Source organism: Narcine bancroftii, chromosome 2 (assembly GCF_036971445.1).
Source record: "Narcine bancroftii isolate sNarBan1 chromosome 2, sNarBan1.hap1, whole genome shotgun sequence".
Lineage (NCBI taxonomy): Eukaryota > Metazoa > Chordata > Chondrichthyes > Torpediniformes > Narcinidae > Narcine > Narcine bancroftii.
In genome coordinates this window covers 312,125,379-312,139,248 of record NC_091470.1, presented here as the reverse complement: position 1 = coordinate 312,139,248, position 13,870 = coordinate 312,125,379, and the positions used below count along the sequence as shown (strand labels likewise).

The 13,870-nt window shown below is 44.6% G+C and overlaps 1 long non-coding RNA gene across 3 annotated transcripts in view; it reads right to left on the bottom strand.

Annotated features, from left to right (window-relative positions):
• Window positions 1-13,870, bottom strand: part of LOC138755526 (uncharacterized) — a 101,573-nt gene that overhangs the window by 53,529 nt on the left and 34,174 nt on the right. The window contains exon 3 of one of the 3 annotated variants that reach the window (XR_011352366.1): window positions 1,368-1,542. The exons of 1 other annotated variant lie outside the window; for it this stretch is intronic. This is a non-coding gene — a long non-coding RNA (uncharacterized lncRNA). Of the gene's footprint in view, window positions 1-1,367; window positions 1,543-4,701; window positions 4,845-13,870 lie in introns of those variants that run through there. One more of the 3 variants, XR_011352368.1, reaches the window with a different exon arrangement.

The window sequence follows — 13,870 nt, the reverse complement described above, 5'->3', positions numbered from 1 at the left end:
GACGGAATGAGACCAGAGGGGAGTGTATCTATGATTATGACACCAAGCATGCCAAAAGACTTTGCACTGTTGTCCTTTTTATGTAGTATTATTGTGATTAAAATTTATTTTTAGAAAAAAAGTAGTCTGCAGGAGTTCTTAACAAGGAGTGATACAGCACAGGACAGGCCCTTTGGCTCAACTTGTCCACACCAACCAAGTTGGCATTCCAGGTTAGTCCCATATGCCTGCATTTGGTCCATGTCCTTCTCAGACCTTTCTATTCATTTACTGCATCTGTCCAAACTTGAAACATGATTGGAAGTAGATTTTGCAGGAACTTTCAAAAAGGCCTGCTGAATGTTTACAAAGGAATATGGTTTAAATCAGTTGGATCAGAGTAGGGTCAAAATGAGATGGCTCTTTCAAATAGTTATCTGCTGCATGATGGGCTTTGAGGTTCTGCAGAAACATTCTCTTGTGGGGACCCACCTGACCCCATCCTGAACCCAGACTTGGCCTGAGAAGAATTAAGACTGCTGCCTGAGGGCAGATCATTTTGTAAAGTGCTGAATTCCAGTACTTAAACTCTACAAATCTTTCTTAAGACCACATTTAGAATATTGTATTGAGTTCTTATCACTTCATTATAGGAAGGATGTGGAAGGTACAGAGAGGATGCAGAGATTTACCAGGATGTTGGTTGGAATGAGAAACTAGTCTTATGAGGCAAGGTTAGCAGAGCTGGGACTTTTCTCTTTGGAGCGTAGAAGGATGAGAGGAGACTTGATGGAGGTCTACAAGATAATGAGAGGCATAGATAGGTGTACAGCCAGCACCTGATTCCTCTGGCAAGACCAGCAAACACCAGAGGACATATATGTACAAAGTTAAGGGAGGGAAGTTTAGGGGACACATCAGGTGTACGTCTTTTACACAGAGAGTTGTGGATGCCTGGAATACCTTGCTGGGGATGATGATGGAAGCTGAAACATTGGGGGCATTTAAGAAACTCTTAGACAGACATATGAATAAAAGGAAAATAGAGGGATATGGGGTAGGGAGGGTTTAGTACTTTTTTTTAGGAGGGAATATATGGGTTGGCACAACATCAAGGGCCGAGGAGCATGAACAGTACTGGATTGTTCTATGTTCTATTAAATGAAGACCCACAGTTACAGTAGCATTGCCTTTTGCTGCCACTTTTGTACAAAAAAATTAACATCATGCACAATTTAAACTGAGTTCCTGCAGCAATTGAGCATATATTGTCATCTAAAATAAGCTCTCTCTGCTGACAAATCTACACTTCTCTGGAAGGGCATTATGGCAAAACTGAATGCGCCACTTTATCATTACTGGCAAATCAGAGCAGATTTAATCTGATTCTATTTCCAGGAGTTCACACATGTACCTGACTACTTCATTGATGTGTAAATTTCTCAGCCATTACAAAGGCAATCATATTGTCGGAGGAAATATCAAATTTACTTTGTCCTCTGACTTCCCGCTCTTGCTTCTTCCATCTCTACTTATGTTGAAACCTTTGAAGTATCCATGCACCTAAGTAAATAGAGAAGAAATTATGGGGGCTCAGGCAGAGGTATTTGAATCATCATTAGCTGATGGTCAGGTGCTGGAAGGTGGAAGATGGCAAAGAAACTAGAAAACTATGGATTAGTGAACCTAACATCATTTGTTGGTAACTTACTAGAGGGGATTCTGACAGATGGGATCCATCTACGTTTGAAAAGGCAAGGACTGATTCAAGATAGTCAGCATTGTTTTGTGTGTCTAAAATTGTAAATTTGATTGAGTATTGTTTTAAAGAAGACTGATGAAGGCAGAGCGGTAAGGCATTGTCTATGTGAACTGTAGTAAGGCTTGGCAAGGTACTGCATGGTAGGCTGCTCCAGAAGGCTAAATCAAATGGGACCCAGGGTGAAGTGACCAATTGGATACACAATTGGCTTGATGGTAGGAGGTGGAAGATTTTTCTTTCAGATTGGGGACCTGTGACAAGTGGTGTGCCACAGGGACTGGCGCTGGGCCTACTGTTGTATGTCATTTATATTATGTTTAAGAATGAACATAAGAACAGAAGAAATAGGAGCAAGATTAGCCCATATGGGTTGTTGAACCTGCTCCACCATTCAATAAGATTATAATTGATTTGGCAATGGACTCAACTCCACCTACCTGTCTTTTTCATGTAATCCTTAATTCCTTGATTATGCAAAATATATTTTACTATTTCTTAAATATATTGAATGATGCAGTCTCTATTTTTTACTTGGGAAGAAAAATTCCTCAGATTCATTACTCTCTAGGAGAAACATTTTCCTCATTTCTTTCTTAAACTTACTCAGCTGAACCTTGAGGCTATGTTGCCTAGTTTTAGTGTCACCTACCAGTGGAAACAACATTCCTGCTTCTATCTTATCCATTCATTTCCTGATTTTCTATGTTTCTGTAAGATTCCTTCTCATTCTTCAGAACTCCAGTAATAACTGTCCCAAGCAACTTAATCTCTCCTCATGGTTTACCCTCTAATCTCTGCAATCAAGCTGGTGAACCTCCTCTGCACTGCTTTCAAGATCAGTATATCCTTTCTTACCTCACTTGGAAAGGGCACAACGGATTCACAAAGATGGCCCAGGTCTGGAGGGCTTACACTTTAAGGAGAGACTGAATAGGCAAGTGTATAAAAATCACCAGGGGCATAGGTAAGATGAGTAGCAATAGTCTTTTACCCAGGATTCTAAAACTAGAGGCTATAAATTTAAGGGGAGAAGTGAAAGATTTAAAGGGAAGCTGAGGGGCAACATTTTTGCACAGAGTGTGATGTCCATATAGAATGAACTGCTGGAGGGAGCTGCAGAGGTGGGTACAATTATGACATTTAAAGGATATTTGGACAGGTACATGGCTGGAAAAGACTGAGAGAGATATGGGACAAATGCAGGCTTGGATTTACAACTTGTTTGGCATGGAAGAGTTGGGATTAAAGGCCTGTTTCTGTGCTGTTTTGCCCTATGATTTTCTGAATTATTAATCATTCTGTTGTGGATTCCTACATTAAATCTAAATCTTGGGTAGCCATACTTAAGATATTGGTAGAATATTCACCTTGGGCAATGGTTACGTGTTATAAACCCACCCTGATTTTTCTATTCAGTGACTTCAATAGAAAGAAAAGTCAGTGAAACATGTTTCAAGAACTTTAACTGACATTGCTCATTTTACATCTCACCAGTATTGCTACCTCTGGATAATGAGTATTTAAAAGGCAGGAGGAGAGAAAACGGGAATCCTTTGTAGTCCCAGTTTAACAAATGCCTGGTGAAAAATATATCTTTGCATCTATCTGATAAAATATTTTATGTTTTTTTTACCTCCAGCACAAGTTTAGGACTGTGTGGGAAAAATTTGACACAACACTGGTGATAACCACAAAATTACTACATCTTAAAACTGTCTGCATGATCCACATTTGATGCACAAAGCCATCATACCCACCTCCGCTGCCTGAGAAAATACCTTATCTGTCTCAAGTTTGGCTTTGGAATTGACTGGCTAAGGAGTTTCAAATTGTCTTTGTTAATTACCTTTGATTTTATGACTCATTTAAAATATAAAATTCCCGATCTGAAATTGAAGAATACAGAATAGGAAGTTCCAAGATCCAACCCATATTATCTGAATTCAGTCTGGGTAATAGTTGAGCAATTAGAATTGGCTTCTGATTCCTTTTATTTATTTGCACATAAGATACAAAATGTTGCTGTTATTCTTCATCTCTTATTGCTCCTGAACCACATTACAATTTATATTCATTGTTTGCCTGGAGTATCATTAAGGCCAGACTGGGTAAAGTTTGTAGATTGCTATAGCAAATAATAAACTGTTGGAGGAATTCAATGGATCAGAAAACAACCCTGGATAGAAATGATTAGTCAATGTTTCAGGGCAGGATCCTTTATCATTTAGATTAAAAAAAAAGAGAAATAAGCATTCCACCTTCCCCAAGGCAGAACAAGGACACAGTCCGTACTTTCCACCCCATCAGCCTCTGCATTCTCTTTCATTTCCAATCACATCTTCTCCTCACTACCCCTCTCCACATTTAGCAAGGATAGGTCTTCCTGAGACTCCCTGGTTCACTCTTCCCTCCCTCCCGACCCTTCAATCCCTTAAAGAACTTCCTGCTGTAATGACAGAAAGTGCCAAACTTGTCACTACATCTCCTCTCTCACTTCTATCCAGGACCACAATCTGATCTTCCAGGTGAGGCAGAACTTCACATACACATAGTCCAGCACCTTCTTTACTGCTCTATATATTGACTGTACATTGCCACTTATGGGAAGTTATGGACATGCCTCAAGATCCACCTACATCTGTTCTCCTAAGGGGCCTGCCATTTTTACAGTATACTTTCCTCTTACAATTGAGCTCCGAAGGTGCAACACCTCACACTTTGGTCAACTCCAGAGGCCATATTTCCAACTGATTAATATCCTAATGTATCAAAGAAAATGGAAATCTACAGCATAGAATAGGCACTTTGGCCCACAGTGCTGTGCCAACTAATAGTGTACTCTAAAAACCTTTGCTTGTCCTTTATCTCTGTAGTGTAGATAAAAGCTCACACTCGACTGGAGGGAGAACTAATGCTTTTATTAGCTTACAACACAGGTAGGGTTCATGAACAGGCTTCAGAGGGGTTCTGGGTTTAGGCAGGAAACCTGGGTTATATACGGGCCCCTGGGGGAGGAGCCTGGAGGCAGGACCAGTCGTCAGTACAGCACACTTCTAGTGAATACCAGTTCACTTCATTCACCCCTTCCTTTAGAATTAAGGGTCTGTGGATGAAGAGAATAAGGGTCAGAAGCCAGTAATAGACACAGAAGAGAAATATTTAAAATACTATTTACACATTCAGGGAGTCTGGGGGGTCTGGAGATCCTGGTGGAGCACCTTAGGCATTGGGCTCCTTGAGTCTCCTGGTCCACTTGTGATGGAAGGGTAGTGGGGTGGGATTCTGGCTTGACAATAGAAGGGGGGTTCACTCTCCTCCTGAACTGGGTCCCCTGAGGCCCTGAATGAGAGTGGGGAGAAAAATCTCGGTAACTTGTGGCAATGGATCCTCTGTTGCAGCAGATGCCATGTCACTGATGGAGACGATGTCCTCCCTCCCATCTGGGTACTCCACCAGGGGGTCAGTCTTGCTTCTCCTCACATGCTTCTTGAGAAGGACCAGTCCAGGACTAGTGAGCCAGATTGGAGGTGTAGATTCTGATGCCGACCTTCTGTTGAATGTAAACATGAGTTTATGAGGAGTAGCATTGGTCTCAGTGCAGAGTTGCGACCAAATTGAGTGGAGTGCGATGGGGAAGACATCCTGCCAGCACAAATCTGGAAGGCTTTTTTGTTTCAGAACAAGTTTGACACCTTCCAGATCATGGGATTCTCTTTTTCCAGCTGTCTGTTCCCCCGGAGGTTGTAGCAGGTAGTCCTGCTGGATGTGATGCTTCTCACCAGCAGGTACAGACACAGCTCATCGCTCATGAAGACTGAGCCACAGTCCCTATGAATATAGCCAGGATACCCGAACAGGGTGAAAATAGAGTCTAGCACCTTCATAACAGATGAGGAGGACGTGTCTGGGGACCTGATGGCGAATGGGGAGCGGGAGTATTCATTGATGAACGAGAGAAAGTAGATGTTCCCATTCATGGATGGGAGAGGTCGCTTAAAATAGACGCTGAGCTGTTCGAAGGGCCTGGATGATCTAATCAGGTGCACTTACGCAGGGTGAAAAAAATGCAGCTTCCACTCAGCACAGACCTGGAATGACCTGGTCATTACCCTGACGTCTTCTATTGAGTAGAGCAAATTGCGGGACTTGAGAAAATGAGCCATGCGGGTGACTCCTGGATGGCAAAGCTCATTGTGCATGGTCTGCAGTAGACCAGTGTGTGTCGAGGCACAGCACCCCCTGGACAAGGCATCTGGAGGGTCGCTAAGGGCCCCTAGCTGGTAGGCGATATCAAAACTGTAGGTGGAGAGTTCAGTCCTCCACCTAGCAATTTTGTCATTCTTGATTTTTCCCCTCTTGGCGTTGCTGAACATGAATGCAACAGAATGCTGGTTTGTGAGGAGCGTAAATCTTCTACTAGACAGGTAGTGCCTCCAGTGACTTACAGCTTCTACAACGGCCTGAGCCTCCTTTTCCACAGATGGGCTCCGGAGCTCGTGGCCTTGAAGCGTCTGGGAGAAAAAGGTGACCGGCCTGCTCACCTGATTGAGTGATTGATGGCTTTCATGATGTAAATTTGTAGGTAATTAAAAGCTGTTTGAGCTTTGGCCGAAAGGGGGAAAGTTGTGGCCCTTAAGAGGGGATGAACCTTGTCGGCGTATTGAGGGACCCATTGGACGTAATATGAGAAAAACCCCAGGCATCTCCTCAAAGTCTTCCCTGGACCTCCCTTCGCATGGCATACCCTCGCCCAATGTCCCTTCTTCCCACAGCTGGAGCACACTGAGCCTTTGGCCGGGCAGTGGACATTAGGTGCTGTTCCTTGCTGCAGAAAAAGCACTACCAGGCTCGGGAAGTAGCAGCCATTAGAGCAGGGGCCGCCGGACCTTGGAGGTGCTCACCTAAGAGTGCTTGTTCTCTGGCCTCAAGGTCATTGTTCGAAGACTGGCCTGTTCCAGTTATTTGGCCAGCTTTACATGGCTAGCGAGGTCCTTGATATGATTGTGTACCCCTTCATCCCTAATTTTGAGATGAGCACCAACCTCTGGAGTTCATCTGCATGGAAGACGTCCCTGGTCGCATTCAGGTAGGCCTGGAAACAGTGTAGCCAATGTGCAAACTCTTCTGCCACGTCAGGGGACTGGGGTCTATTAACAGCATACTGGGCTTGAGCAACGCCTCCGTCCTGGTTTGTAAGCTAATAAACTTGTAATATAGATAAAAGCTCACACTCGATTGGAGGGAGAACTAACATTTTTATTAGCTTACAACACAGGTAGGGTTCATGAACAGGCTTCAGAGGGGTTCTGGGTTTAGGTGGGAGATCAGGGTTATATATGAGCCCCCGGGGGAGGAGCCAGGAGGTGGAATTAGTCATCAGTACAGGACACTTCTAGTGAATCCCAGTTCACTACATTCTCTATCCACAACTTTGCCAGCTTTTGCATCAAAACTATTTTGTGGGCTCCAACAACAAATGTGAATTCCATAATGTATATCAGGATTCCATATGTAATTAATTGCATTAAAATACCTTTGCACTGATGTTCTCGGGTATTCAAGTTTCTGTCTCTGGATAGAAGGTCCTGGACTCTGGATCATACTCCAGTTCCTTCCTTCTGCATTCTGCTTGATGGGCTTTGGTCAGGAAGACATGGTTAAATTGGTCTCCCTGGTCAGATTACACTTGCTATTGGGTTTACTGATGAAGAATAGCCTTTGTTGTAAGATGCTGGATGGCAGCCAAAGCTTGAGGAATCATACCCAGGATGACTCAGCATGTTTCAGAAAGAAAATAACTTGAAGCAAGGGGAAAGATTTCTTCCAGAGCAGTAAAATTATTTGAGTGTTCAGCTCTGCAATAATCTATGGTAGGTCTCATTATTTTGTTTTCATTTCTGTTGACTACATAAGATCTGAGGCTGAGATCAGTAAAATCTGAAAATGTCCAGATAATATGAAGACTTTGCTTATGGGATGTATTTATATACACTCAATTGAGATTTAAAATCTCTATTTTTCTTCATTTAGAAAATGGGTATCTAAGGGTTGCACATAAAAATGACAGATGTTCCACTTTATGTAAGTAGAGGAAGTCATAATCACAGTACAGAAATGGTGCCAACACTTACAAAATAATAGTTCCTTCCATATTATGTGACATCATGGAAGATCGGTACACATCAAACAGGAAAACCAGACTTATTTGCATTAAATGAATGCTTTCTCCAGGGGTGTTATTTACATCTTATTTCATATAAAGGGTTTAATAACAGTGCAATTTCTTTCATCGAACTAACAGAAATGAGGCAAAGAATATGACAAATAGGCAAGTATTTAATAATTGGAAGGAAAATGGTGATGCCATTACAGCTGGCAGTAGCCTCTCTGGCATAGGTGTTTCACTTACCTAAGTAGGTACCGTGAAGGAACACTGAAATGGATTGAGGACGGTCTCTAGAACGACGGGGACTGAGAAAGGCAATGCTGGAGACATCACGAAGGAAGCAGACCTCTTGAGAAGTTGCTGAGGTCTGACTCGAATGGCTGGTGCTGGCGGCGGAAAGTTTGTTGTGGCCTAGTGGTCACAGATGAAATCTCCGTGCTGGATCAGGGGTGTCGTGAATGGAGTCAGTGGTAAAGGCTGGTGTCAGCAGGGCAGCGGCCAGCAGTCTCAAGGTAGAGAGCAGCTGCGAGGGCCTTCTGTGTTACTGGCAGCGGCTCTTTGTTGGGCTGGAAGGATGGTGAAGGGTCGAGGAGGTAGTCCGAGGGCTGAAACGGTGGGCCATGTGCTGGCTTGGGTACCTACGGTGCTTGTGTCAGCCGGGAGTGTGGGTTCAGTGGCAGTTGGTGCCAGGGCCAAGGCTCCGAGGCACTGTAGACTGAGGGGAGTTTCCCTGAAGAAATAGGCTGGAAGACTCTCGCTTCAGTGTGGTGGAAGGTTGCAGCAGCCTCTGGACTGGGGAATGGCAACTGCTGAACCAGGAGTCACTTTGCGCTGATGTGGACGTTGCTATCCTGTCTTACTGGGCCGACGGACAGATCTCAGTCTATAAATATGTTCCTTTCACCGTTAGTTTGTAATATTCTGTTGAGCAGTTTGTTTTAAAGTTATGTTGTGAATTTGTAGGGATAAAACTGTAACTGGGAGGCTGGGATAAGATGGCGGCTGTGGTTCGAGATGGCTGCACGGCAGTTTCTTGCAATGGCCCCTAGCTACAGTGCCATATTGCCTGCTTCATTGCTTGGTCTTATGTATAGTATTATGCTATTATACAACACCTTGTCCTGAAGAAATAAAATTTTATGGCTGTTTTATGGTTTTAAAAATGAGAATAAAATACTGACTGACTGACTTAAAATGCCTATCTTTGCACAGTTTCAATGACAGTATATCCCCAACTTCAAAGAAACCTAATACAATACATGTTGCAGTCGTAACAATCTTGGCTGGACGATCCATCCAGTATCTGGCACTTTTCATGTTCTTTTTTTTTGTTTGTTAAAAAACTAACTTCGGTTGGGAGGGGGGGTGCATGGCAAGATGGCGTAGAAGAAAGACATGTGTTCCACCTTTCCCCAGCTGGATTATTAAATACCCGATTTTAAAAAGTATTAAAGTGGTTAAAAATAATATTTCCAGTTTTTTGAATAACAGTGATTCACCATGGCTACCAATGAGAAGAAATCTAAAACTCAACTTCAGAAGAAATTGCTATATAAAAGTGTAGCTGAATCCACGCAGTCGTTGTTGGGAGCCTCCAAGCCTCAGAGGACTCCTGCCCATTCAAGCTTGACCTCAGCGGCGATCCTGCAGTCGCAAGATGGCGCCAGCACTCTGGTGAGTTCGGTCGTAGCCGACCGACAAAGGGGGCCGTGAGCCCGTGACATTGCTGGGTGGCCCGGGGACGTGCAGTGTAGCATCGGAGGACGCTCCTGCGCGTCCGGCAGTTCTGCCGGACATGCGCAGGGCATCCCGGGTCCGTGATCTTTTGAAGAAAGTGTGGGCTGTGGGGGAGCCCAAGCGCCGGTGCCCCGACGAAGTCGGGGTGCCGGCATCAGGTGTCCAAACCCGCAGCCACACAGTCAAAGGACCTATGGTGACTGAAGAAGAGGAACTTACCTTATTGGAATTTGCCCAGGAAGAGGAGCCTGCAGTTAAAGAAGGTAGACCTCAAAAAGTGGCTATGGAATCTGGATTGGACTCAGTGTTCACTGTTTTGGAAGGAATTTCTTCCCAAATGAAACAAATGTCAACTCAAATGACCCAAGAATTTATGGAGGTGAAAACAAAAATGAATATTTTGTGTGATGAAATGTCAACTATGAAACAAGAAATGACTGTAGTTAAGAGTGATATTAATAGATGTATAAAATCTGTTGATATTGTACAAGATAATTTTTTTTAAATTTTTCTGAATGTCAAAATCAGGTGGAATGCAATAGAGAAAAAATTTTAAAAGTGGTAGGTTCTTTTGTAGATGGGGGGATTCAAAGAAGGGATTTATTGAAGAAGATTGATTCATTGGAAAATCAAAGCTGGAGAAATAATGTGTAAGTAGTTGGTCTTCCAGAGGACATTGAAGGTTCTGATCCAATAAAAAAATTTAAGCATTGGATCCCAGAGGAACTGGGTAAAGAGCTTTTTCCTGAAGGTTTGGAACTGGAGCGTTGAGGAAAAAAAAAACACTTCCAGGACAAACACCAAGTACGGTCTTGATTCATTGTTTGAAATATCAAGATAGAGAAATGATTTTACGAATGGCGGTACAGAAAGCGCGGCAGAGTCAATCCCTGCTGATGGTTCAAAATAATAGTGTTTTTTTTTATGCTGATCTGAGTCAAGATTATTAGAAGACGATGGGAATTTAATTCGGCTAAAGATGTCTTATGACAAAAGGGCTATAAGTTTGCTTTCCGTTATCCTGCAATTTTGAAGGTTTTATGGAAACTTTCAATCTCAATTTTGTTTAGAAAAATCACAATGTCTTGGTTTTTGCTAATTCATTGCCAGAATTGCGAAGAAATGGGCAGTCTTCACCATCATCTCCTAAGAAGAGGGTAAACGGAAATAGCAATGGGAATGGGTATTGAAAGAATGGAAATAAAGAAGAGCTGACACAAAGTCTTCTTGACATTGACAATCATTGGGCTTGGAATCATTGGGTTGAATATATTTACTATATTTGATTGTTCTTAATTACATAATTAATATGTATCTGGCTGGGGGGGGGGGGTGGATGACACTGAAAGCTTTGACTGTCATCTACCACTAGTGGGCTTACCACACCCAGATTTCTAGGGTGTTACTACCTTCGGGTGTATTTTTTTTATTTTTTGGGTTATTTTTCTTAATTTTTTTGTTTATTGAGGGGTGGGATTTTTTTTTCTTTTGAAGAATTATAAAGGGGAGCATTATTTTATAGAGTGTAAATATATTCTTTCTTTCTTTGGCTTGGCTTCGCGGACGAAGATTTATGGAGGGGGTAAAAAGTCCACGTCAGCTGCAGGCTCGTTTGTGGCTGACCAGTCCGATGCGGGACAGGCAGACACGATTGCAGCGGTTGCAAGGGAAAATTGGTTGGTTGGGGTTGGGTGTTGGGTTTTTCCTCCTTTGCCTTTTGTCAGTGAGGTGGGCTCTGCAGTCTTCTTCAAAGGAGGCTGCTGCCCGCCAAACTGTGAGGCGCCAAGATGCACGGTTTGAGGCGTTATCAGCCCACTGGCGGTGGTCAATGTGGCAGGCACCAAGAGATTTCTTTAGGCAGTCCTTGTACCTTTTCTTTGGTGCACCTCTGTCACGGTGGCCAGTGGAGAGCTCGCCATATAATACGATCTTGGGAAGGCGATGGTCCTCCATTCTGGAGACGTGACCCATCCAGCGCAGCTGGATCTTCAGCAGCGTGGACTCGATGCTGTCGACCTCTGCCATCTCGAGTACCTCGACGTTAGGGGTGTGAGCGCTCCAATGGATGTTGAGGATGGAGCGGAGACAACGCTGGTGGAAGCGTTCTAGGAGCAGTAGGTGGTGCCGGTAGAGGACCCATGATTCGGAGCCGAACAGGAGTGTGGGTATGACAACGGCTCTGTATACGCTTATCTTTGTGAGGTTTTTCAGTTGGTTGTTTTTCCAGACTCTTTTGTGTAGTCTTCCACAGGCGCTATTTGCCTTGGCGAGTCTGTTGTCTATCTCATTGTCGATCCTTGCATCTGATGAAATGGTGCAGCCGAGATAGGTAAACTGGTTGACCGTTTTGAGTTTTGTGTGCCCGATGGAGATGTGGGGGGGCTGGTAGTCATGGTGGGGAGCTGGCTGATGGAGGACCTCAGTTTTCTTCAGGCTGACTTCCAGGCCAAACATTTTGGCAGTTTCCGCAAAGCAGGACGTCAAGCGCTGAAGAGCTGGCTCTGAATGGGCAACTAAAGCGGCATCATCTGCAAAGAGTAGTTCACGGACAAGTTTCTCTTGTGTCTTGGTGTGAGCTTGCAGGCGCCTCAGATTGAAGAGACTGCCATCCGTGCGGTACCGGATGTAAACAGCGTCTTCATTGTTGGGGTCTTTCATGGCTTGGTTCAGCATCATGCTGAAGAAGATTGAAAAGAGGGTTGGTGCGAGAACACAGCCTTGCTTCACGCCATTGTTAATGGAGAAGGGTTCAGAGAGCTCATTGCTGTATCTGACCCGACCTTGTTGGTTTTCGTGCAGTTGGATAATCATGTTGAGGAACTTTGGGGGACATCCGATGCGCTCTAGTATTTGCCAAAGCCCTTTCCTGCTCACGGTGTCGAAGGCTTTGGTGAGGTCAACAAAGGTGATGTAGAGTCCTTTGTTTTGTTCTCTGCACTTTTCTTGGAGCTGTCTGAGGGCAAAGACCATGTCAGTGGTTCCTCTGTTTGCGCGAAAGCCGCACTGTGATTCTGGGAGAATATTCTCAGCGACACTAGGTATTATTCTATTTAGTAGAATCCTAGCGAAGATTTTGCCTGCAATGGAGAGCAACGTGATTCCCCTGTAGTTTGAGCAGTCTGATTTCTCGCCTTTGTTTTTGTACAGGGTGATGATGGTGGCATCACGAAGATCCTGAGGCAGTTTACCTTGGTCCCAACAAAGCTTGAAAAACTCATGCAGTTTGGCATGCAGAGTTTTGCCGCCAGCCTTCCAGACTTCTGGGGGGATTCCATCCATACCTGCTGCTTTGCCACTTTTCAGTTGTTCGATTGCCTTATATGTCTCATCCAGGGTGGGAACCTCATCCAGCTCTAGCCTTAGGGGCTGTTGAGGGAGCTGGAGCAGGGCGGAATCTTGGACTGAGCGGTTGGTACTGAAAAGAGATTGGAAGTGTTCTGACCATCGGTTGAGGATGGAGATCTTGTCGCTGAGGAGGACTTTGCCGTCTGAGCTGCGCAGCGGGCTTTGGACTTGGGGTGAGGGGCCGTACACAGCCTTTAGAGCCTCGTAGAAACCCCTGAAGTCGCCAATGTCCGCGCTGAGCTGTGTTCGTTTGGCGAGGCTAGTCCACCACTCATTTTAGATCTCCCGGAGTTTGCGCTGAAGATGGCTGCATGCGCGACGGAAGGCTTGTTTCTTCTCTGGACAGGACGGCTTTGTAAGGTGAGCCTGGTGGGCAGCTCGCTTCTTTGCCAGCAGCTCCTGGATTTCCTGGCTGTTTTCGTCAAACCAGTCCTTGTTTTTCCTGGAGGAGAAGCCCAGTACCTCTTCAGTGGATTGCAGTATGGTAGCCTTCAACTGATCCCAGAGGGTTTCAGGGGACGGGTCCGTGAGGCGGGTTGCAACGTCGAGCTTTGCTTTGAGGTTTGCCTGGAAGTTTCCTCTCGCTTCGTCTGACTGCAGTTTTCCAACATTGAACCTCTTTCTGGGGGCTTTATTGTTCCTGGGCTTTGGCTTGAAGTGAAGGTTGAGCTTGCAGCGAACCAGCCGGTGGTCAGTGTGGCATTCCGCGCTAGGCATGACCCTGGTGTGGAGCACATCTTGTTTGTCACTTTCTCGCACCAGGATGTAGTCCAGGAGGTGCCAGTGTTTGGATCGGGGATGCATCCAGGTGGTCTTAAGGCTGTCCCTCTGCTGAAAAAGGGTGTTTGTAATGACAAGCCGCTGTTCTGCGCAGAGCTCCA